The sequence below is a fragment of the Sinohyriopsis cumingii genome, chromosome 6, assembly GCF_028554795.1.
Source record: "Sinohyriopsis cumingii isolate HCF-2022 chromosome 6, ASM2855479v2, whole genome shotgun sequence".
Classification (NCBI taxonomy): Eukaryota; Metazoa; Mollusca; class Bivalvia; order Unionida; family Unionidae; genus Sinohyriopsis; species Sinohyriopsis cumingii.
Genome location: NC_142966.1, coordinates 76,936,537 through 76,962,172, shown reverse-complemented (window position 1 = coordinate 76,962,172; position 25,636 = coordinate 76,936,537).

The window sequence follows — 25,636 nt, the reverse complement described above, 5'->3', positions numbered from 1 at the left end:
GTATGTCACAATTTTAGCGGTGAGGACACTAACGTTTGTGATAACATAGTCCGATTCCATTTCCAGTTTGTACAGGAAACAAGAAACTTTTACAAAAGAATTACAGAAAATAAGTTAATCAAACGTTAAAAATTGTAGCGGATTAAGATGTTTCTGATTCCTGAGGGTAAAAATGTGTGTGTGTGTGTGGGGGGTATAGCATGATACGAGATACATGAAAGCAGAATTTGATCTTTTTTTAAATATTCATTCCCATTCAGTGCGTAGTAATTTAGCAACCCATGCTAAGCCACATTAGGGCAATGCATTGTGGGAACCAGAACTTCATTGTCTCTGTAATCACATGGATTGAAATTATAGAAGTTGGTGATAGAGATGGAATTTACATGGCATAGATGTCTATATCACTGAGTTTAAAGTAAGAGAAGACTGTATAACAGAAGAAAAAAAAAAACAACAACAACAACCCAGAAACAAAATCCTAGGATAAAGTGAAAAAAATTATCATACACTTGTCAGGAGATAAAAACTGAAATTCTGGTAATATCATTTGACCGGTTTATATTAATTTTTACAGTAATGTGAACAATGTATACAGATCCTTTTAAGTCTGACACTTTTATTCATATATCTGAAATGCAAAATCATACTGGAAGAAAATCGAAGTTTAATCAAGACAGTTGGTTAAAAACAGGAACGCTCTCTATTAGTCTATACATATTTTTCTGATTAGCATTGGTAAATTAAATGAAAAGTCGAAACATTATTTAAATAATATTAATTTATTTAATTTATGAGGAATTTAAATACAATTTTTTTTTAATGCAGAGTTCATTTTTAACATAATTAATTTTGTTTTAGATGTAGAGGTCATCATGGCCGGGACAACTCGGCATTTTACTCATGCTATTCCGCGTCTGATTCGTTTTCGTAATATATATGATACTAAAGGTGTGAGGACCTGGCTTGATAAGGTCTTGTTTACCCTGTTCTCTAGTAGCTCGACATCGCGGAGCAGGGTGTGATGGATCTTGATGTACCAAGTCTATTAGCAAATTTTTTTTTAACAGGGTGGCACAATTAAAACACACATGGCTGATTCAGATTTACGAGGCATTCTTCTTTTGACAGAAAAATTGTACAATGATGTTTAGGGTTACATTAAAATCTATGACACTAGTGGCTATTCAAGCAAAACATATTTAATGTTACAAAAACAAATAAGAAAATTCATGCATTTTAAAACATTAACTAACCAGCACAACGTTTTGCGGCTCAAGATTAAAACCGTATTCATTCAGTACCGATAAAGATGAAAACAGAGTATGCACAAGAATTAAAAAATACATAAGTAGTGGATAGGGATAGCCTAGCGTCAATGGGATTAGCATTACAAAAACCCCTGGGACAATCTAGCGTCAACGGAAATTTAACATGGGAAAAAATCGTGGGACGATCTAGCGTCAAGGGAAATTTAACATGGGAATAAATCGTGGGACTGTCTAGCGTCAAGGGAAAATGGAACAGGGTCGGGACCCTATTTTAATACGGTCCCGACCTGATGGGTCTATGGAAATGGAACAGGCGAAAATTGAAACAGGGAGGGGTCTCTATTTTTTTAATTTAAAAAAAATAAAATAAAAAAGGGGTAGGCAATGAAAGTCAAGGTCTTTTCGAGATATTGGAGTGGCCCTGAAAAGGGCCTTTGTGTTTATGTTAATATGCCCTTAACATAAAGGGCATCTGCGACATATTCTTCTTCTTAAACTTCGTCTAACTGTAGGTCCATAGACTAAAACTCTTTTGAGGCATCCTTGTCTCTCCACGTAAATCCTACGTATCCATAGGCTGGTGTCGGTCCTATGGACAACTGTCCACTTGGATCGGACATACATAGGTATGTCCGTCCTGAACATCATCGAAGACACAAGCGTAGAAGATTGAACGTCGGTCCACATGTTGAGGCGCCGAGAACAGGTGAATCAATGCAGTGAACTGCGCTTATTTATAGGTAGAGGAAGGATTGAAACGGATTGAGTGCATTGACCAATCCAAACACGCGTTACAAAATTCAGTCAGCCCACGTCCAATCGGAAGAGAGCAGTCTGTGACGTCTATATAGATTCGCTAGCGCCTGTGTGCAGTCAATCCATGTGACAGTTTTTCAACATGACGGAAACTCAGAAAACGATAAATTGGGGTGCACCAGCGGTGGAGACCACCCAAGGGAACCCGGACTTACTTTCAGAAGAGGTAAATTGGGATTTTGTGGATTTTCTTACCTCGCAAGAATTTGTTCCGGAACCTTCGTCTCCTTCATTACCGCACGTGGAGAATTTTAGACAGAGACAGAAAGAAGAATTGGAGAAATTTATACAACAGCAAAAGGAAGCGGAACAACCTTTTCTCCTACAGCAATAACAGCAAGAAGAAGAGGTAGGAAAAAAACACCAACAAGAAGAAGCAGCAGCAAAGAAACAAGGGTGTGAAAATCAAACGGTCACGGTACTGTTAGACATTTTAGCGGAGTTAAGAAGTCTGAAACAAATGTATCAGACTTCTTTATTACGACCGAAGAGAATACGACCTTCCCGAGCTAAACACTCCAACCCTGTGACTAAGCCTACCGTGCCATCCTTAGTGATTTCAACAAAATCATCATCATCATCAACAGTACGCAGTCTAGAAGTAGGCCTTGGCCGTGGCAAAGGCTTAAGACAGTTAAAGTTGATTGCTTAAACTCACCCCTACACCAAAAAAGGCCTTTTTCAGGGCCACCCACGTCTATCGAAAAGAGATAGACTTTCAACTGCCAATAACTCAAAAAACCCCATTTTACCCCTATAGTACGTGTGTATGAGTGCGTGAGTGTAGCTTCTTATTTTAAAATCAAAACCCAAAGACACTTACCTTTTTATGCCTAATTTATTCTTTTATAAATATTTACAATCCAATTCACAATTCTCAACAGAGCACTTTAAAAAGTTCATAGACTTCTTCTGTCTCATTGTTTAGTCTCTCTGTTTTTTGAATTTCTTCACCGTCACAGTCTTTTCCTCCTCTTCCTCCTCACTTTCTTCCCTTCTTCTTTTCTTCTCCTGTTTCTTTTTCTTCACCTGTCTGCTTTCTTCCTCCTCTTCTTCTTCCTCTTCTTCTTCCTCTGAAGAATCCCTCTCTTCTTCTGACTCCTCTTGTTTCTTTTTTGGGCAATCTGGAGACCAATGTCCTTTTTCTTGAAAATAATAACAGGTATCTTGACTTTTGTCTTTTCTAACCCCTTTATCTCTTTTTGGACGGTCTGGACACTCTGAAGACCAATGCCCTTTCTTCTGACAGATATAGCAAGTATCTTGACTTTTATCTCGCAAGGAAGGAGAGTAGTCCGTCGGCTGGTCTGAAGAGAATTTTCTAATGACCCCTCGCAAAGCTCTGATGAAACGTTCGATTTGTGTAGTCTCTTCCATCGTTGTGCTCGGTTTGAGAGTGAAATGAATAGTGAAAGGACAAGACACATACCCTTTTATATACGCTGGTCTGCTAGGACTATAAATTAGTCCATGGTGTTTAAACTTTAGTCATTTGACTTTTTGCTATCAAGATGAAACGATCCAATTCATTTGAGAAGAAAGAAGAAGAAAGTAAGAGGCAGAAACGTGATCTATCGCCTCGTACCAGGGCTGAAGTCTTGGCACAAATTCATGCCAGTGATTTTGAAGAGGACATGAGTGAACCAGAATCCAAACCCTCTAAACAAAGTTCACCACCCTTAGTTAACCCTGAAAAGTACTATGACATTCGAGAGACAGAAAAGCGTCTCTCTAGAAAATTTAGAACTACGGCTTACAAATACACGGTGAAGTTTAAAGATTTCAAGTCCGAAGTACCGTTAGAGAAAGCAGAAGGGTTCATCACCGAGATGTGGGATTCTTTGCTCACCACACTCAAGCGACAATGTCAACCCAAAGAAAACGATCGCTTGAGACTTTCCATACAACACGACGGTTTGAAATCCCCTGTTTGGATTGAGTTTAGCAGCCCTGCAGAATTGACCGCTTCCAAAGTCATGGATAAAATTCAACACGTACAACAATCCAATGACCAGTTTGACATCACCGATGGAAAAGCCACACTGGACATGAACCACGTCTCTCCTCCTCAAGGGACTGGACGCAAAAAGATGTTATTGGTGGACGAGCTTCGCAGCACCAAAACAAGTCTCGTTGCAATTGACAACCCTCAAGACCAGATGTGTTTAGCCAGGGCCATCGTGGTGGGACGAACCTATGCCAACAAGAACGACACGGTAGAATGGAAAAGAGCCTGGAAAACTATTCAACAATCGGACCGAGCCAAACAACGAAGTGAAGCAGAACTCCTGTTGCAACAAGCATGCCTGCCCAAAGACAAACCCTGTGGCATTCCTGAAATGCAAACATTGCAAGATGTCCTAGCTCCACGCTACACCTTGAAAGTACACCCTCAAGAAGTGCGCGGACCTCTGTTGTTTCGAGGAAAAGACTTTAAGGATGGAAAATACATTCATGTCTATCATCACGATGAACATTTCGATACCATTACCAGTATCAGCGCATTCCTGGGATACGGTTATTACTGTGAGAAATGTGACTATGGCTATAACAATCGAGAGCAACACAAGCATTGTGGATCGAAATGACCAGGATGTTTGGCCTCTCCACCCTGTCTGGGCGAAGGGCAAGAACCAGTGCATTGTTCAACTTGTCTGCGCACGTTTGTCAGCCCTGCCTGTTACCAACAACATTTGAAAACACAAGGTTCACAGAAGAAATGCGCTTGTCAACTGCTGAGATTGTGCCCTACGTGTAGACAAGGCCTATGTACCAACAGTACAAAGGCACACGTATGTCGAGGAAAGAAAAAGTGTCACATTTGTCACCACATCGTGGACTTGGAACACTAATGCTACGTGCAAAAATACCAACCCCAACCAGAGAAAGAGGATGGTCACAAGAAGAAGAAAGGCAATTTCATCTTTTTCGATTTCGAATGCATGCAAGAGACTGGCATTCACATTCCTAATTTCTGCGTGGCTCATCGAGCGTGCGAGAAGTGTATTCAAGAACCTATCTTCAGTTATTGCCCTCACTGCAGCAAAATTCCTGGAGGGGGTGAAAAAAATCTTTCGAGGACCAAAGACGCTAGACGATTTTGCCAAATGGGTCTTAGACCCCATCGACGAGACATGGAACCAAGAGGACATCGAAAGTTACCGAGATTGTCATCGCCATGCCACAGTGATGGCTCACAATTTCTCCGGATACGATGGACAGTTTCTTTTGAGGTACTATACGGAACATGGCACCGAACGTCCTAAAGTCACTTTGAACGGAGCCAAAATCCTTTTCATGCAAGTTGGACAAGTGCAGTTTAAAGACTCCATGAGCTACTTAGCCATGCCTTTGAGTCGAATGCCTAAAACGTTTGGAATGACAGAAATGGCTAAAGGGTACTTTCCTCACTTTTTCAGTACAGTAGCCAATCAACATGCCGTTCTACCCCATTTGCCCGAGGCTCACTATTACGACCCTGACAACATGCGTACCGAACAACGAGAAGATTTCTACGCTTGGTACCAGGCTCACGCCTCCGACCCTTTCGACTTTCAGGAAGAAATGTTAAAGTATTGTCGTTCCGACGTGGACATTTTACGGCGTTGCTGTGGAAAATTTCGAGAACTGTTCATGGAACACGGAGGGGTCGATCCTTTGAAAGAAGCTTCCACCATTGCCAAAGCTTGTTTCTTAGTCTACCGACAACGATTCATGCCTGAAAACACCGTGGCTGTCATCAGTCCTCAAACGACCAACTATGTCAAACGTCAGTACTCGGTTAAAGCCCTACGCTGGTTACATTACTTGTGCGACAAGGAAGACAAATGGATTCAGCATGCCCGCAACGGAGGGGGTGAAAAGACCATCGGAACGCATTCGGTCGATGGATGGGACTTAGAAAATCCCAAGATCGTGTACGAGTTTAACGGTTGCTTATTTCACGGATGCCCCGTCTGTTACCCTGACCGTGGCACTAAAAATCAGTTTTTACAACGGACCATGGAAGACTTGTACCAGGCCACTTGTCAGCGACGCCTAAAGTTAGAACAGGAAGGATAACAAGTGGTAGAAATGTGGGAACACGAGTACGATCACCGTTTGAAAACCGATTCCGGGTTTAAATGACTCGTGGAAAGTTACCAGTTCATGGACCCGCTGAACCCGAGGGATAGTTTGTACGGAGGAAGGACCAATGCCACCTGTTTGCTGTACCAAGCCGACGAAGAGAAAGGAGAAGAAATCAAATACTTGGACGTGTGTTCGCTGTATCCCTACGTGTGCAAATATTGTCGCTTTCCTGCAGGACACCCGCAATTGCTAACAGAACACAGTGACCTGAAAAACATTCGACAATACGAAGGCTTGATCAAGTGCAAAGTTTTGCCTCCCACGAACCTATACCATCCCGTCTTACCTCACCATTGCCAAGGCAAACTGATGTTTCCTTTGTGCCGTACTTGTGCCTAAACGTGCAACCAACATCAACCTTGTCATCACACCCAGGAAGAACGGGCCTTGACGGGGACGTGGGTCAGCATAGAATTGTTCAAAGCTTTGGACATGGGATACCAACTGCTAGAAGTGTACGAAATTTGCCACTTTCCCAAGACACAACAATACCACAAGGGTGACCCTACTCAGAAAGGCATTTTCGCAGACTACGTGGATGCCTTTTTTGAAACTGAAGCAAGAAGCCAGTGGCTATCCGTCCTGGTGTCACACTCCCTAAGACCAAAAGACATTCAATGAGAAATACTGGGCACAAGAAGGCATTACTTTAGATCACATCGAGAAAAACGAAGGCAGGCGATCGTTTGCCAAAGTGATGTTAAATTGCTTGTGGGGCAAAATGGCACAACGACCGTGTTTACCCAAGACGGAATATTTGACCGAACCTTCCCGCTACTTCCAGATGATTCACGACAAAACCAAATTCATCAAACACGTGGACGTCGTTCGCGAGAATTTGATCTTGGTCAATTACGAAGAAGATCTGGACTTTGTACAAGACGACCCCTTTGGAAATGTCATCATTGCGGCTTACGTGACAGCTCATGCTCGCTTAAAATTGTACGAAGCTTTAGAACTGTTAGGGGAACGTGTCTTGTACTTTGACACGGACAGTTGCATTTACATCCATCACCCGAGTCAACATCACCCTGACATCGAAGGAGACCGTTTAAGAGCCTGGACAGACGAGCACCCCGACGACAAGATTTTAAGTTTCGTCAGTGGTGGTCCTAAAAATTACGGCTACGAATACCGGGACAAACAAGGAGAAGTGCACACGAAGTGTAAAGTGAAAGGAATGACTCTGAATTATCGTACCAGTCGAGTGGTGAACTTTGGGGTATTGAAAGAAGCCTTGCAGTCTAGAGAAGATGAACACTTTAAAGTGACCACCTATCAACCCAACAATATTGTACGTTTACCCACTCACCACATCGTCAGTCGACCCTTGGAAAAAGTCTATCAAATCTTGTACCAGAAGCGAGTGCGACTTCCCAATCATTTCACCTTACCGTATGGACACGTCGGTATTGGTCTGTATATAAAAAGGAACCCTAGGCAAGATCGATAGTTCATTGTGACTACCAAGACCAAGCGAACAAGATGAATACTTTCAGAGAAACACAAAACAAGTTCAGAAAGGCACAATTCAAGTTTGGGGCTTCTGAAGTGGAATGCGATTGTGAGCCTGGCGATGGGAACGTTGCTGTACGTTGTGACCTTAGCGATGCCGTAAAGCATCATGGGAACTTTGTTCTCACTACCCCTATCATGGAAAGTGATGCTGTGCGTGTCAAACCTGAGGGATGCGAAAGCGATGCCGCTCGTCCTCTTGGACACTTTACTGGGTTTCGTTTTAAAGGTGAATGTCTACCTTCACGTCTACTTCCCTACGGATGTCATCCAGCCCTGAGCAAACTCCTGTCCATGTCACCCAACCCTCATCGAAACGAACCTGTGAAAGACGAATATTCGTTTCTTGTGCGTTTGTCGGAATACTGCAACTTTGAAAATCGTCTTCAATCGTTCAAAGGAAAATGGCCTAAGTATCTGGGAGGTCCGACCCCAGAAGAATTAGCCAGAGCCGGATTTTTCTACTTGGGCGAAGGGGATAAAGTCAAGTGCTTCAGTTGCGGTGTGTCACTCCACCACTGGGAACCACAAGATTCGGCCTACCTAGAACATGCTCGTTGGTCACCGAATTGTCATTACTTACCTTTAGTGGGACCGAGACATTGAAGTAACTTACCATGTCGTGGAAGAAGAAGAAACCAGATTGGTTAGGAGTCAAATATTGGACATCACCAAGACCAGTATTTAAACTCCATTTCAAAAACGATATTGAATCATTACCTAAAGAACTGCAAGAGAAGAGTTACAAAGAAGTTTGACAGGGGCTTGCCAGAGTGAAATCTCATTGGGTGACTGTAGAACTTTTGTGCCGAGAAATTCACAAGAGGAAAGTGAAAAAGGTCAACCAGTGTGTTAGATTTCTCTGGGTCAAGGGTGCATTCTTTCTATTATATTACTCTAAACCGTTTACATCAAAAGAGTTCAATGAGATTCTTAGACGTTACCCTGAGTGGCAGTTGTCAGAAATTGCTCACTATGTGGATTACTTTTGCTCTAGGAGAAGATTGCGAATTGTACGGACTGACCTATTCATGGATGCTTTGCTAGAGAACATTCGTGCTTTGCCTGTGGAGTTGAGAGAACGCATTTACCGAGAACTGGTCAAAATACAAGTGAAACGTAAAGAACAGTTGCATCCGTTACGTCCACTGGTACCTGAATGCTATACAAGGACTGATTCAGTTGAAAGTTTTCCATTGGACAGACTTTGGTTTTAAAAAGGATTGGTTTGCTATTGATGATTCTATCTACTACATTGCAAACTTACTGCATCGAATTCCAGAGGAAGAGTTAACGAATTACCAACATCTTTTACACAATGTCAACTTAGTGAAAGAGGAAACTTCTGAACGAATTGTAATGTGTAAATTAGTGATTAAACGATTTAAATTCGACACTGAAGTAAAACCATGTCTGTGCAAACGGTACATTTCTTGTGTCAGAAAGAGGATTTAGTATGACCTATTCATGGATACTTTACAAGAGAACATTCGTGCTTTGCCTGTGGAATTGAGAGAACGCATTTGCCGAGAGCTGGTCAAAATACAAGTCAAACGTAAAGAACAGTTGCATCCGTTACGTCACCACATGTTTAACCACTGGTACCTGAATGGTATAAGAGAACTGATTCGTCAGAAATTGTTTCAGTGGTCAGACCTTGTTTAACACTTTGAGTTAGTGAATGAACGAAATGTTCATCATTTTGGTTACTTCGAGATTCACCTAGTGCAACGCACTGAGGAAGACGAGTTAAAAGATTACCAACATATTTTACGTGGAATCTACTTAGAGGAAGAGGAAACTTCTAAATAAACTCTGAAGTTTCAGTTACAGTATGTAAGATTTAGATTTCCCACTGGAGAACGAAGATCTCTGGCTAGAAAGTACGTGTATTGCTTCCGAAACAAAGAGAGTATAAAAACAGGAATCCATGATACGACTTTTATCACATGTGATTGTACAGATTCCGTGGAAGGAACTCAATGACCATATTCAAACTGTGGATCATTACCATCAATTATTACAAGAACTATATCCAATCAGTTTGGGTCGACAAGTGGTGTGTGTCTTAGTGACTTGTTTTCTTGGATTTCGTTTACCAGCCGATTCCTTGTGGACTCTTTACGAACAGTACTTACCACCCATATGTCCTTAAATGGTCACGAAAGACTCCGTTTGCTCAAAGCCTTGCGTTTTCATCTGGATACTTCTCGACCTCTACGTGAATAAAAGATTCGTCAACTTTTAGCTACCGAAGACGTGTATGACGATGTGTGTGTAGCTTGTGACTTACACCCCCATTGGACAGATGTCCGTGACTGGAAAAAAGGGGGTTTTGAAGCTTGGATCCAAGAAGTGGCCCAGTATGCACGAGAGTTGTTCAAGGAAAAAAGTTACTTTTTAACCTGTGTTGGTGACGGTACCAGAAGAAGAAGAACCCGTCACCCAGGACAGGACTGTCGTGGACATGCCTGTAAGACCCTTTCGGGAGGACACTTGTGTGACCTTACCCCCTATAGAACTGGTCAGAACATTACCCAAAACATGTTGTACAGACACTTGTTTTTATTCCACGTTGATGATTTTGATGTGCCTTTTATCGTTGTACTTAAGACTTTGGCTTTTATGTATTTTTGTCTTTCGTGTTCATGTTTAAAACATTCAATAAACGTGTCCTGAAAAAAGTATATAACTCTTGTCTTGTTTGTTTTCGTGTCACAAGTCATCGACGAACACTTAGATCGTGCCAGTTGGGAGGCTTTGTATCTTCGCCATCCCTTTAACATGCTCATTGCTGGACCTAGCGGTTCAGGCAAAACCGAATTCGTCAAACGTTTGATCGAACATAAACATCATTTGATCGATCGACCACCTCAGCTCATCGTGTGGTGTTACAAAGAGTGGCAATCGGCGTACAGCCTCTTGCGAGAAAGTGAAGGCGATTCCATCGTGTTTGTGGAAGGCATTCCTAAAGAAGACGACGGCATCGTCTCTGACTCCTGTCAAACCCATTTGGTCATTTTTGACGACATGTTAGGAGAAGACGAAGAAGAAATTAAACTGTGGTTCACGCGCAAAGGGCATCATCGTAATGCCAGTGTCGTTTACATCACCCAAAATTTGTTTCAACAAAGTAAAGCCCATCGCACCATCAGTCTCAATGCACATTACGTGGTCTTGTTTAAAAGCCCTCGAGATAAATCGCAAGTGCAAGTCTTAGCCAAACAGTTAGGAACGCCTTGGCTGACTCAGGCGTACGACGATGCCACTCAAACAACACACGCCTATTTACTCGTCGATTTGAAACCTACGACCCCCGATGATTTGCGATTTCGTACCCACTTGTTTCACCACTGGTGCCAAGACGGAGGGCCTGTCGTGTACACGTCTCCGTCCTCAATAAAAAAATCTATAAAAACCTCAGACACTTTTCGTCTGTCTCACACAGTTTGAACATGATGTCCCTTCAGGTGGCGCTATACAGTTTCGCATTTTGCATAGGGTTAGGAATTTAAAGAAAAAGAATGTCCCCGGCTTTCCTCACTGGTTATACTGGCTATTTAAAAAAGACCTTGTATATCTTAGGTATAATGCAAAGAACCTTTAATTCCCTTTATTTTGGTGTATGATTGATGGGTGTACTATGGGTTATAGAGTATACAGCTTGGCCTTACTTCAAATGTGCACCTTTCAAAAAAGTGCTAGCTCTACTTGGTCATTTTCACTTCCTGAACTTCAGAGGTCAATTGTATAAAAAAGAGCCGATAACTTTTTTTACATTTTATATATTTGGTAATTCATTCATTGCACTTTCAGAAGCTGGTATTGTCTAGTCTGGCAAGATTCATTTTCCCTATTTTAATAGCTGCTATGTATAGTGTACTTTAGACTAATTCAGACTGATTTTTTAACACAAGGGAGCAGTCATTTTAGTTAGCAGTGTGCTTAAATCATGTAAAATTTCCAAAAGTACAATATCCAAAAGAAATATCATCCACATTACATTAATGTAGCATAGAGGTATGCAAACATTCTCTCCACTGTGCATGTTTTAAATGCGAACTACTTCACCTTACATACGTCACTCTCTCAAAAGCACATATTATCTGGTGAGCGCCACCTCAGTCGCATCTTCCCGTCAAATTGATTCGTGCCTTGTATGGTATCAGTCGAGAAAAAACCCACAAATACGAGCTCGTGTCTTAGAAGCTAGTCTCAAAGAAGCCTTACGATGGTTCACGGTGACAGCACGTCAATTACTACAAGGGATCATTCAGATTCCTCATCAAACCAAACGCTTTTTTGATCGAAACAAAGTCGCTTTGACCGAACTGGCCGATCCCCGCATTGACACTCAAACCAAAAAACAAATAATTTTGAAACCTGGAGGGAGCGGTACTCTAGGAGGGGTCATCATTCGCTCTCTCTTAAGCTGGGATCCTAATGCTCCCAAACTTCTCCCCAAGAAAAAAGTCAAACGAAGCTCCAAGAAGAAGAAAAAGAGCCACGGTGTCAAGACCAAGTCCCCAAGGAGACCCGTGTCTCCAAGAACTTCTCCAGTGGCGGGACCATCCTCTTACCAGTCACCACCCCGGATAAAGAAAAGAAGCCCCCAGAAAAAGAAACAGAGAAAAAGTTCCCAGAAAAAGAAAAGCCCACAGAAGAAAACTAGTCGCAAGAGAGTCACTTCGGCCACGACGCAACCTTACACTCGCAAACCACGACCTGCCACAGCGGTGGCCGCGTGTCCAGTAGCCTCAGGTTCATTCACTTCTCCGTTGATGACACCAAGAACTGAAGAGTACTTGGAGACGTTGATTACACCAAGAACTTCTCCGTTGATGACCCCAAGAACTTCTCCAGTGGCAGGTCCCTCCAATTTAGCGGCAGTGGTCGCTGCTCACAAAGTACCTTCTCCCAAAATCAAAGTTCAAGAAAGATCGGGCATGTTACAAAGTTTACTGGATTTGTCCAAGCAAGAACTGGCTCGATTTAGTCCGTTACGTACCCCTGCACGACGTGTCATGCCTGTCCTCAAGTTGATACGACGTAAAGACAACCAATGGCGACGCGTTCCAGTATAAAAAAGGCCTGTGACCAAGTAGGGTTATCAGTGTTTTTGGTGCTCCTGAAGACTCAAAGATGTCACCCTCCAGAAAACATCCCTTTTCTAAACAACCCCAAGGAAAGAAAAGGAAAGGACTACCTCCTCGTTTAGTCAAAGATGGGGACATGTTATCTGTCCTGTCCAAAGCTTCTCCACCCCTACGAAAAAAAACCTCATTCAAACGGCCTCCAAAGAGGTTATCGATACCGTGTGCGAATGTTGTTTGAACGCCTTGAAAGGAACGATCCCTTTGTCCAAACACCAGAAATAATGCTTAGGCAAACATCGTCAGTTTCTTCGCCAAATGGTTCCAAAAAAAAATCCCCATTCGTCAAAAGAAGATGTTGGTCCAACGTGGAGGCATTTTACCCCTCTTGTTAGGTCCATTGCTGAAAGGGGTCTTGGGAACCATGTTCGGAGGATTGGGGGAGCAACATCAAGAGGCACTCTGGAGTCCCAAGATCTCAGAATCGACCCTTGACAACCCCATGGAAGGATGAAAACTAGCTTTAGTGCCTTACAAACGACGGATGAAATACCATCGTTGGCAAGAACAACGTACCCCGCATTTACCTCCCAATCCCAATTTGAGCGAGATGTCCCAGTTACAACACGAATTGCAGTCCTTGATGGATCGCCAAGATTTGTCCGAAACGGAAAAATCGCAAAAGTACGGTCAACTCTTGCAACGACTGCAACTCTTTCACCAGAAAGCCTTAGACGAAACAGCTCTAACCACTCTGAAAGATTTTAAGACCTTGATGAAAAGGCCAGCACCATCATCACTACCACCACCACCACTACTACCATCCCCAGGGGTCACCAGAGATGCTACCCCACGAAGACCAGAGGAAGAAGAGATGCGAGAAGTGTTTCAAACACCGTCAGCAGCTCCCATTTCAAGTAAGATTGCAGCATCCTTGTTGATCCCGTCCCCCACACCCCAACGAGAAGAAATGAAAGCTTGGGTTAAAAAGATGATGTCCACTCCTCCTTCGACAGAAGTGAAAAAGAAAGAAGGGAAACCAGAAGTGAAAAAAGGAATGAAGACCAAAGCCATTCCATTGCCACCTCCACCACCACTACCTTTGACTTCTACTCCCGTAGCCCATCGGACACGTAAATCCTTTTCCAAACCACTCTTTCGTCCCACCCAAAGTAGCATCACCAAAGAGTGGGTGACTTATTAACACACAAAAAAATGGAAAAAGTGTTTGCCAGCATTTACTACGATCCCTCCCATCCTGCAGGTTACACAGGAGTTCAAAAATTGTATCGTGCTGCCAGAACTCGACTGAAAAGTCTCCGTTTACCTCAAGTGCAACGATGGTTACAAGAACAAGCTACCTACACTTTACACAATCCCATTCGACGCAAGTTTTCCAGAAGTCGCACCCGAGTGGAAGGCATCGATCATCAATGGCAAGCCGACTTAGCCGATGTCTCTCATTTGGCCAGCTACAATCGTGGCTACAAATATTTGTTTTGTGTCATCGACGTCTTTTCCAAATTCGCCTGGGTCGTACCCTTGACTTCCAAATCGAGCAACGAGTTAGTGCGAGCCCTGCGGACAAAGCGGTCGTCACCCTCTTCGATGGCAAACGGACAAAGGCACCGAATTTCTGAACCAAGTTTTCCAAAAAGAATTAAAGAAACGTGACATTCATTTTTTACCACCGAGAATCCCGAAACCAAAGCCAGCATCGTGGAACGTTTTCAACTCACTTTGAAAGAACGCATGTGGAAATATTTTACGCATCATCACACTCTGAAGTACATCGACATCTTACCGCACCTGGTGCAAGCGTACAACCAATCTTACCATCGAAGCATTGGTCATTCCCCGCAAGAGGTGACTCCCGAGAATGAAGTGCTGGTGTCTGAGCGCCTGTTTGGTACGTCCCCGACGAGGGCTGTACCCAAGAAAGGTGAAGTGTTAGCCGTAGGAGATTGGGTACGCATTGGCAAAACCAAACGCACTTTCGACAAAGGTTAGTTACCTAACTGGACTACCGAATTGTTTCGTGTCACTGGACGAGTGCATGGCCGTCATCCTGCCGTCTATAAATTGGAAGACATGAACGGAGAAGTGCTCAAAGGAACGTTTTATTTGCCCGAGTTACAACGTGTCACCAAAAAAGAAGACGACGTGTATGACATCAAAAGCATTCTCGAACGCAGAACCCGTAAAGTGGGCAAACGACGTGTCAAAGAAGTCAAAGTACGTTGGAAAGGATATCCACCCAGTTTTGATTCTTGGATCGACGCTTCGCAAGTCATCGACTATAAAAAGAACTGACCATCATGCCCTTTCACACAGACGCAGCTACGTCGACCACTCCTTCGCCTAGTTCTTCTCTGCAAGATTTACAAAAACAACCTTTGTGGGTGTGGTGTGGAGAACGTGTGCCTAAAACGCAAATCGACTTTTTCTGCCAAATCTTCGTGGTGTATTGTGTCATCGGGGCAGCCATCACCAATTTAAGTTTGCAACAAGGAGACAAACAATTGTGGACCATTTTATAAAGCAGCTGCATCGGTTACCTGCTTCCCAATCCCTCCCTGAAATTCTCTTCCAACGGGAACAACGGGAACCTTGTGTCCAGTGCCAGTGTCAGTCACCACTCCAACAACAACCCGAACAACAACCCCATTTTGGGCGGAGACACTTCTCTGACGTCCAGTAACCCCTCGGACAGCCACAGAACTCTGGAATTATGGTCACCAAAACCAATTTTACTTAACCTTACCCAGTGACAATTCCATGGAGGTGTTTCCCAATAACACGTTGTACTGTTACACGGCCAAATTACCTCACGCCATCCAATTAGATCACGAAGCCCATTGGGAAGTGGCTTTAGTGGAAATGATTCACTCTACACAAATCCAAAACATCACTGAAAAGCAAAACACTTTTGAGGTCGAAATTCTGAACCAACAATTGCAGGAAACCATGAATTAAATGGGGTTTTCATAGGACACAAGACCATCCAACAATCCACCCTTCAATATCTACACCTTGAAAATTCCGTCAGGGTTTTATTCTAGTGGTCAACATTTGGTGGATACCATTGCTTCCAGGTTCGAGTTAGCCTTTGGCAAAGCCCTGAACAGAATCAAAAATAGTGTCACCCTGGAGTACCATAAAGTGGCTCGTCGCTTACTGATAAAATTTCAGGATACCCAAACGTTGTTCATCAGTTTTAATCGTGACTTGTTTGATATTTTAGGTGGAGACACAAAAATGTCTCCAAATTTTAAACCGAAGATCAAGAGCAATATGGAATTTTACAAGTTTTTTCGATTCCCTGTAGAACTGAACCAAGGACTGAATTTGATGTTTGTGTATTCCGATGTGGTGGAGTACAACGTGGTGGGACACACCTCTGTACCATTACTTCGTGTCATTCCTTTCAAAGTGGATAGTGCCACGACCAGTGACCAGGAAGGTGGAAACACCTATCACGTCCACCGCGAATTTGTACATCCTCACTATTTGCCTGTCAGTAAGTCGTATTTGGACACGGTCAACATTGCTATAAAAGGAGATCTGGGACAAAATATTCCATTCACCAAAGGAAAAGTCACAGTGAAACTCCATTTTCGAAAACGGTTCCCTCACGATTCGTAACTCATGTATCCAGTGTACCGAGGGGTTGCTCGACAGCGAGGACACGGTTTAGGAGATATGCTAAAATTAGCCTTTCGTTCGGTGGCCCCAGTCTTGAAACCGATGGTGACACGCGGATTGCACGCCTTGAAAGATGCCGCACTGAAGCAAGGCAAAGAATTTCTCCAAAATGTCATCATCGACAAACAAGATCCCAAAGAAGCCTTCTTGAGGGCATGCAAAAATGTCTTGCTGCAAACGGGTAAAGACCTTTATGGCCGACGAGAAACACCTATAACTGCCCTGCACGCTACCGAGTCAGGCATTCAGCAAGGACAAGGCAGAAAGAGACGACGAAGAAAACACCCTTTCACCAGACTTCACACGTCTAAAGCTAGAAAGACAAAGAAAAGAAGAACCGTCCGAGACTTAGACGTTTTCGATTATTGAGAAAGAGAAAAAAAAATGATGCACCGAGAGTCTTGCGCCTGTTCCAAGTCGGAACTGGATCTGTTTGCCATGCCCCCCACCATGATGACCATGCAAGAATCCCAATGGGTGGAATTTCACCCCGTCTCCTCTTTGACAGATTCCGCTCCCATCGAGTTTGAAATCAAAGGACAGCCCGAAGATTACATCGATCTGAATAGCAGTTACTTGTACCTGAAAGTCAAAGTTGAAGATAAGAGTGGAGGTGATATAGGCAGTGACGAGAAAGTAGCTCCCGTCAACAATTTCATGCATTCCTTGTTCAGTGGAGTGGACTTGTACTTGAATAACAAACTAGTCAGTAGCAGCATGGATACTTACCCTTATCGTGCCTACCTGGAAAATCTCTTGACATACGGAATAGACGCCAAGAACACTCATCTCAATGCCTGTGTGGTATGGGAAGCTGACGGAGCTGACGAGTTTGAAGAATTGGAAACTATTACAAATGATAAAAATACAAAATACAATGAGGGATTTGTAGAACGAAGAAACAGAATCATGGGAGCCGACAAAAGTTTAGAACTGATGGATCGTTTGCATTTGGACATGTGGTTGCAAGAAAAGTATTTGCTAAACGGAGTGGATGTCCGCCTGAGACTGAACCGTAGCAGTGCCGCTTTCCATTTAATGGGTGATAGTGTCGATTACAAAACCAAAATTCAAGAAGCTAGACTCTACGTGCGACGCGTGGAGGTGTTACATAAAGTGGGAAACGACATCAGTCAGACGTTGAGCAGAACGACCGCCAAGTATCCGATACGACGCGTGGAAGTGAAAACCTTCATCATTCCCAAGGGGCAACGATCCATGATCAAAGATCATCTGTTCCAAGGACAGTTACCCAAACGTTTAATCGTTGGTATGGTCGAGAATGAGGCCTTCAACGGAGACTTCAATAAAAATCCTTTCTATTTTCAACACTTTAAAGTGTCCAATTTCGAAGTCAGTCGCGATGGCAAGACCTTGTGTACCCGACCTTTCGAACCTGACTTTGAGAAGAAGAATTACTTGAGATCGTACTTGTACGAAGCCACCGGTCAGTTAGGAACCAACACCAGTCACGGTATTACGTACGACGATTATGCAGGAGGTTACGCTTTGTGGGCTTTTGATTTCACTCCAGACCAAGGCAGCGACGAGGGACATTTCCACCCTATAAAATCCGGCCAGATTCGTGTGGGAATTCAGTTTGCAAAACGAGATCCTGATGTAACGTTGAACGTCATCCTGTATGCAGAATTTGAGAATACGATAGAAATCAACAGTTTGAGAGAAGTCATTCTAGATTATTAGAAGCCATGGAAGACTGTTATCCCTCTTTACCTAGTGGAGAAACTTTGGAGATGGAATGTGAGGAGACCGTGGAAGAAGAAGTTATCATGATGAAGTTGATATGGCCAGAATAAGAAGCCCATTTATTCTCCTGTTTTGCCAAACACTTGGTCGACAAAATGACGGAATTGATCAAGAAAGATTGCTATGGATGTCAAAACGATCATCCCAGTCAAATTCAACATGATAAATGCCTGATACTGAGTCAAGAAGAAAAATTGGACGAGTTTCTGGACGAAGCTTGGAGTCTCATCTCAGACGAAGTCGTGTTGCATCAGTGGTATAAAGACTTGCGTGAACATTCTTGTCCACCATTTACCACTCAAGAGATCCATCGTATCGAAGCTCTCCTGAATCAGAGTGGGGAGACTAAACGAAGAAACGGTTTTTTGTCAGACATTTTCAAGCAGAAAGTCAGGATCGAATTGATCACTTATTATTACCTGTGAAGAAAAAACCCACACAAATAAATGGATACCTGGGAACTTTATTACCTTTTGAATCACAGTTCGTACACAGCTTCTTGGAATCCTGTCGTCTGTGCTAAAGATGAACTCCCTCATCGCAAACCTCAAGACCATCAAACTTATGTGATCAACACGGACGACAGTCATCTCCCAGGAACCCACTGGGTAGCCGTCTACTTTCCTCAAGAAGGATGTGTGGAATATTTCGATTCGTATGGATTGCCTCCTTTGGAAGACGATATCGTTGACTTTATGAGAAGAAATGCTCAGACCACCCGATTCAATAATGTGAAATTACAAGGCACAGATTCCTTGGTGTGTGGACAATATTGTGTGTATTTTCTGCATCATCGCAGCCTGGGCTATTCCTTAGAACATTTAGTGACTCATTTTGATCTCGTTCTTCTTCTAGAAACGATGTGAAAGTAGATCGATGGTTTTGTGACCATTATGCTTATTTTTTGTCTCAAGCTAGGAAACGTAGTGTCCATCAATGGGCTAATGACTTCCAACAGTGGAAATCACAATTTCATTCACAACGTTGTCAGCCCTGTCCAAAATAATGTGTTAGTTGACAAAAAATGTTTGTCATTTGAAAAAAATGTTTGATGTTATATTGTTGGGTTATTGTTAAATATGTTAGAGTTGTTTGTTAGTGTTAAGTGATTTTGAATTTTAAAAAAATGTTGTATTTTGAAAAAAAAATGCCTGTGTGGTTTGTTTGGCTATATGAATCTTGATTCATGCTCTTTGACTTCTTACTATCCTTCTCATGGCACTCATTGAACGTTCCGGCTCGAAAACCGTGTAGGGATGTTTTCCTTCACGTCCGCGCTCTGACTTTAAAGCCGGGTTAGCCTCCAGTCTAACCATCCATTGTCGACTCATCCTCCTACGAAGATGTGCTCCAGACTAGCTAAGCTAAACGAAGCCTACGTGAATTTGCATAGGGTCAGACACAGTCTGATACCGAAGCCTGAAGAGACAGAGAATGTGAGAATGTTAAAAGTCACTGAAGACCTGATAGAAGAGCTCTTCAGAGAAGAAATGAACAGGGAGAAAGAAGAATGGACACAGAAGTACAGACTTCAGAAACAGCAGAGAGAGCAGCAACAGCAACAACAACAACCTAAACGTGACAGAGGCTTTGTCGATTGTCGTATCAACACCAAAGATCTCTTCTTCTCTTTCCAAAGAAGCAGACCTATCGTCAGAAAGTCTATCGTCAGAGGACGTCGCATTCTTAGAATATAAAAGATCGCCCTAGCTTCATCTTCGCACACACACAAAAAAACAGCCCTTTTCAGGGCTACCCCAATCTCTAGAAAAGAAATAACAATCGATTGCTTATAATAAGTTAAAAAATATTAGTGCGTGTATAAGCACATGAATTATTTATCTTGCTTAGAAAATGTGTGTGTGTGTGTGTGTGTGTGTGTGTGTGTGTGCCACTGTAAGCACTCACGTACGTTTGTGTGGATAGTAGGTTATGATAATGTTTTTTTGTTGTTTGAAGTGTGGGAATAGTAAATTTGGGTTTGATTTAACTGATTTAAGTATGTGGATAGTATAATATTTGTTTAATAAAATTTTTTAGAATAGTGATTTGTAGTATAAAAAAGTGAGTGAGTGTTTCTTTTAGGTCCGCGCGTTGTTTGGTCATGATCTAGGTAAGATAAATTTTGTTTTAGGGGATGTTTTCCTTCACGTCCGCGCTTTTAGTATAAATTGAAAATCGCTTGGCAGTCTAGCTACCCTGTTCATGCGTTAACAAGACAATGAATACCAGAATAAGCAAACTTCTTGAACTCCAGATGCACCTGGAATATGCCAGGCGCATACTAAATGAACTGGCCGCGGAGGCCATCGTCGAAGAGGGAAGGATGAAAGAGGAGGAAAGGAGAAAAAAAAAGAAGAGGAGGAAAAGGAGAGAGGAAATTTCAGAATCCCAGATACAGAAGATTGGGATTCTGAAGCCACTCATCCCGCCTCTGCACTCCCAACAAAAAAAGTAAAAAGAGACTGGAGTAGAAGATGTGTGTGTGGTGCCAGGCCTGGAAGGTGCCATCATTAACCAGGTGCCCTGGAGTTCAAAACAAACAGCCCTTTTCAGGGCTACCCAAACCTTTAGAAAAGAAATAGTAATCCATTTCCCAATGTGTGTATGTATAGTAGTGTGAATATAAACACTAACTCTTTTTTTCCTAGTGTGAGTGTATGTGTTTGTGTTTGTAAGCACTGACGTAAGTTTGTGTGGATAGTAGATTATTGGGTTTTGTAAGCGCTTAAGTTGGTTTGTGCGGATAGTAAATTTGGGTTGCATTTTAATGCTTTGCGTGTGTCGATAGTAGATTTTGGGTTTGTTTATTGCTGCTTCACGTATGTGGATAGTAGATAATATGAAATGAGAAAAGTAGGGGATGTTTTCCTTCACGTACGCGTTTTTAGTGATGATCTAGGTAATATAAGATTTGAGTCTTAGGGGATGTTTTCCTTCACGTCCGCGCTTTAACTATAAGAACCCACAAAGTTCGTCATTCACACCATTCTGCAAAGAATAAAAAAGAAGATGGCTTCGAACCACCTTGATAAAATGAAAAAATTGCAAGACGTCCTGGACAATTTGGGCATGATGGAGCAAATGTTAGTTAGGCTAAACGAGGATCACTATTCTTATAGTCCCCATCGAGTGAAGATGGAGATTAACAACTTACGAAAACTAAAGGAAATCATCAGTGATCTGTTGAAAGAAATAAAGGAGGAGAAGGAGGATGAAGAGGAAAGGATAAGGATGAGAGCATGGAACGAAAAAATTGAAAAAGAAGAAGAACATGAGAAGAGGAAGAAAGAAGAGGAGGAGAAGCAGAAAGAAGAGAAAAAGAAGGAAGAAAAGAAAGAAAAGAATAGAAAAAGTGTAGTACAGAAAATAAGAAGCTGGTGGAGAAATAGAAGAAATTAGAAGAAGACGAAACCCGAAGGCTTTTTTCAGGGCCACTCCAATCTCTCGAAAAGAGATAGACTTTCAATTGCCTACCCTTTTTTTATTTTTTTATTTTTTTAAAAAAAAAATAAAAAAATAAAAAAAATAGAGACCCCTTCCTGTTTCAATTTTCGCCTGTTCCATTTCCATAGACCCATCAGGTCGGGACCCTATTAAAATAGGGTCCCGACCCTGTTCCATTTTCCCTTGACGCTAGACAGTCCCACGATTTATTCCCATGTTAAATTTCCATTGACGCTAGATTGTCCCAGGGTTTTGTGTAATGCTAATCCCATTGGCGCTAGGCTATCCCTATTCACTACTTACATACTAAATAAGGATATAAACTTGTAGATTTACACATACTGCTAATTTATCAACAAGAAAATTACCAGGAAATAAATTTACTAAGTTAATGCAATCACACGGAGTAATGCACCAAAATACAAAAATAGCATTTTCTATGTGTAATGACAAACAATGGTTTGGTTTAAAACGGAAATGAATGACACATTTCACCATAAACTTAATTTCCTGCTCTGCATTTACGATACACTTAACTCACAGCACAACTATATAGTCAAAGTGAAACTCAAAACGTGCTAAACGTTTGCTTCTATAGTTCTTTTTCGATTTCTCCGTTAATTTAATCTCTAGAAACATCATTCTCTTCAGCCATACATTTCATAACCTTTTATTCTTGCTCTAGAAGGCAAACAATTTTTTAAAAATTAGTGTTGTACTTAGGTTGATTACTGATATTTTTAGTCGTCAAAATTCCCTCAAATCATCAGTTAGATACAAGTCTTTGTACCGTAATAGAAATAAAGCAGTAACTCTAACCACTTATCAAGGATCTAAAACGATCTAATGCGATCACTTTTCGTGTCCGAATAACCATGTTCTATTGCGATTCTTCTTCTGCAGAAAAATTGGACAGAGGATAGCAACATAGTGTAAGAAGACTTTGTTTTCAGCCTATATCATATTTAGTGAGAACATTGTTTTTTCCCACAGCTAGTCACTCAGTAAATTATCATATTATGAGGTTCTTTCAAAAACATTTATTAATGCTAAAGACATTAAAGGTTTAAACTGGTCGGTTTACATATTTACCTGACCATAAGCCAAGTAATAAATATGGATCTTGTGAGCATGGCCATTTTCTCTTTTGTTGAATTCGTTTTTGCAAGTTACCTAGTTTTAGAATGCTGCCATATAATCTGATTTCGTGCGTACTTCTGCAAACTGTTGTGTCAGTTGAAGACCACGATGATAAACTATCCTTGACAGACCTTCTACAATCACTGAGATTTTGTCTAATAGTGAGTTATATCACTTTTTTGATACACCTTCTCCTCTCTCTCTCTCTCTTTGTACAGCATCAAAACAACACTTACACGCATCACGCGAGAATTAAATAAGAAGTTCGTTAAAGTCGTATTGATTATATCCATAATAATTAGGTCAAAATATTCCAGTTCTGTACTTATCATTAATCAAACGTGTAATTGATTCCGAGATAGTCGTATCCACAAATATTTTTCACTTAGCAGTTATATTTGTTCACATTGTACCACGTGAGCTCCTGTTGCAAGTGTCATGTTCAATCTAAAATCTCGTGGAAGAGCGCGTGGATACAACGGAAGAGCATATGGATAGAGTAGACAATGATTTGTTAGGATCTGAAATGTTGTGGAAGAGCGCATGGATACAGTACGCAATGAAAGTCATGTGATATTCTAAATGTTTTCCATACTGCACAAACTGTACTGCTCCAGTACCAGATTTGATCACATGAATTACTGGTAAATCCAAATTTGCCTGAAAACACATGAATTTCAGAAACTTTTGCTTAACTCTTCCATTGTGTTGTTTGAAAACCAATTGATGAGGAGGCTGTACTTCACATAAGTATTCAAGTTCAATACATCATGCATAGCAAAGATGCAAAACTACTCATGACTGACACATTTGCAAAATTTTGCACCTACGACCAAACCTACATCCCCTACCCGAACTAACTGAACATTTGTATGCATGAAATATGGTGACATAAATTTAAACAGTACAAATGAAGGTACTTGTCAGCTATACAGCTAAATCTTTTATACAATGTCCCAACAGCTTCAGGACACACGGTAATAATGGTATGGAAAAATGGGAACCAGCCTGGAAATGGGTGAAGATAAAACAGAATATATATTGGTTTGTTTGGCTGGGATTGGTTAATAATGTAAGTTATGTTTTAGGAAAAGGAATCTTTTGTGAGCTTATCCTAGTTGCAAGTATAAAACAAATAGAGAATTTGTTTTATTGATGGGATTTCAGTCCTTTACCAGTCGTGAGTTTGGAACACTCATTACTAAAATTAGCACCTGACTCTTTGGTGCGGAATTGAAAGCACATGTTTCAAACACATGCAGGTCCAGAAAATGACGCGGCTCATATCCGATCCTCTACACTTAAGATGACATCCAGGTTTCATTTATACTGATAAATATAGGTTTGATCATGAGCACTCAAAAATGTTAAGTTATTGAATTTTTAATATCATGGTGTTTGCATAGGTTTACTTTGGGGAACTGAATTAGTACCGTGAGTCCTTCCCGTTTCCCACTAAATAGCTAAAGTAAATAGGTTTGCTCAAGTTTATGCATGTGACATAGCGATGTTTGTTCACATTCACTTTCAAGTGCCATTTTCCACATCACCTGATTACTCTACCTACATATTTCTGAAAGAGTTCGCAGTCGCTAATCTAGACATTTTATTTTTTGTAAAGCTTTTCGTCATCAGCTGATGAAAGAAACTTTCAGTGCTCAAGAACCAACAGTTAGGGGATTCGTATACAATAAAAATAGCTTGGGCCCCAAAACAGACTCTTGAGGTACAACAGAAATGGTCTCACACCACTCTAAACGTTAACCACGTACAGTGTGTGTATGGTGTGTGTGATTTGGATTTTTAACGTAGCTTTATATATCGCTACGTTGTCTGCAGTGTAGCAGTTTATAGGGATGTCTATCAATGAGGTTTCATGCCGCAGACATTTAGCATGATGCCCCACGCAGTCACATTATCCTGACACCAGGCTGGCCAGTCCTACAAATAGCATGTTAATGCTGAGCGCCTAGCGAGGCATCTGTTAGTACCATTTGTATAAGTCTTTGGTATGACTCGGCCGTGGTTCGAACCTCTCGCATCCGAGGCGGAAGCTCTAAACCACTATACCACTGGAGCGGTCTGACCACATACAAACAATTCTTTGATTGCTCTCACACAGATACGATGAAAATTAGTTAAGAATATTTCAGGTCACAACAGAAGATTGTAGACCGTGTAAAAGGAGTTTGTGAGACACGGAATGAAATACTCTCGAAAATAAATGTAAAATGCGTGAACATGCTAATTACTATCAATTTATTTTCAAATAAAACCAGTCAAACTTGCTACATTGATTACTGTAGAACGCTATGACATAAACCACAATTTTCTTCACATTGATTGCTGTAGAACGTGATAGCACGAACTACGCTGTTCTTGAGACGTGGTAGGGTTAAATAAGTTTAAAGAAAATGCTTGTTTACAACTTGGATAGGATCGGTAAGAGTGGCACAGATCTATAACTTGAAAAATATTTTATATCCCCTGATTAAAAAGTCTTTATAACATTCGCTGTTTTTAATATATAAGAAAAAGTGTCGGACTTTATAATGATGTTGAACGATTTGCATGCAAGTCCGCATAATTCATCAGCGCATGTTTTAAAAAGAATACCAGTCATATTATAAAAACAAAATATTAAGTGCACTTTCACAACAACTTTGTGTATATCAGTACATATATTGTTTGTTGTTTATGGATTGAATGCAAGTGTGCATATCAGGTAAATAATCTAAAGGATTCGAGTTA